The sequence below is a fragment of the Anoplophora glabripennis genome, unplaced genomic scaffold (genome assembly GCF_000390285.2).
Source record: "Anoplophora glabripennis isolate ALB-LARVAE unplaced genomic scaffold, Agla_2.0 scaffold553, whole genome shotgun sequence".
NCBI lineage: Eukaryota > Metazoa > Arthropoda > Insecta > Coleoptera > Cerambycidae > Anoplophora > Anoplophora glabripennis.
This window is the reverse complement of record NW_019416636.1, coordinates 240,129-241,539: the sequence shown is the minus strand read 5'-3', so window position 1 is coordinate 241,539 and position 1,411 is coordinate 240,129.

The window sequence follows — 1,411 nt, the reverse complement described above, 5'->3', positions numbered from 1 at the left end:
GCATTTCGATTGACGGTTGGTCATCTATATTATACAATTCCTCTAATATATAGTTAGGTCGAGTTTTATTGTTATTTGCGAAATGATTTTGGTTAGGTCGATAACCACGATTTTGGATTTGCAAATTCTGTCCAGGTTTGTACGTATTTGTTGTCGAAATACTCATTGCTGTTGGTTTTGGTTGATTCTTTGATAAACCGGGTTTAAAAACATTTTGGTTGGTGGAAGGACCTAATCTGTAATTATTTTGACTATGTGAAGGACCGGCACCTTGGCTGGAGTGCATTGGTCTTTGTGCAAATTGAGGATTGTGAGGGAAATTTGTTAATTGCAGTTGATGTTGATTATTAGGTCTAAATAATTTATTTTGAAAATTCATTTTATTTAGATTCGCATTTTTGTTAATAATTTTTGGTTTAGCTACTCTGGTATGAGTGCTTTCTAACTGAAAGTCGTTTGTTAGCATATTTAATGCACTATTTAAATCTGCGGGATTTTTGGTTCGCATCAAAGAGCCTAATGGATCCTTGAGACCTCTTAATAAAACTCTTAATGCTAAATTTCTGTGATAATTAACTAAAATTACACTTTCCGCGCCTTGACTGTGTGTCGCGATATATGAGGTTTGTAAATTCAATAACTGTTGTATTCGCGTGTAAAATTCAAATGGAGATTCGTTCTCCTGTTTGCATTCTGTCATCTCAATGTTAAGCGTATAAATATCCCTTTTATCAGCGTAAGCATTGAGAAGTGCTAGTTTTAAGTCATTCCAATTACTTATTATACAAGATGAAATATTTATAGCGGCTTCGCCTTTAATTTTTGCTAAGATGCTAGACATCAAATATTCATTTTGAAAGTCTGTTTGATCAGCAGTGTTGTAAAATTTTTTTACTAATTTTTCACTTATTTCTATAAACCTTGGTAAAAGTTCGGTTTGTCCGTTAAATTCTGGTATCATATTTAGATACTCTTGTTTTAGAACAGGTAATACATTTGTATCCAGGTTCAGTCATGTTTGTTGAATTATTTTGACTGTTAAAATTAAAATTTGTTAATTGGAACCTAAGACGATTTAGTGTGGGTGAGAATGAATCAGAATCTTCGGAGTTTTCTGAATTATATTCAAGTTGACCTCTATAAGACATTCGTGTACTTACAGTAACAGCATCCGGATATCCATGTAGTTTTTGGTCCCAAAAAGTGTGCTGATATTCTCTCAGAACTGCTTTTTGCTTCTCGCTAGACTACTCTCCCTTTCACCTAGCTGGACACCTCTACACTTTACTCGGAACAGTTTCGTAACTCGCGATTAAGTCACCAAAAGTCCGAATTTTGTTTGGATGGTCAATAAATCGTTGAAACGAACCGATATTATGTTCCTTAATACCGATTGACCAATCCTACCGAC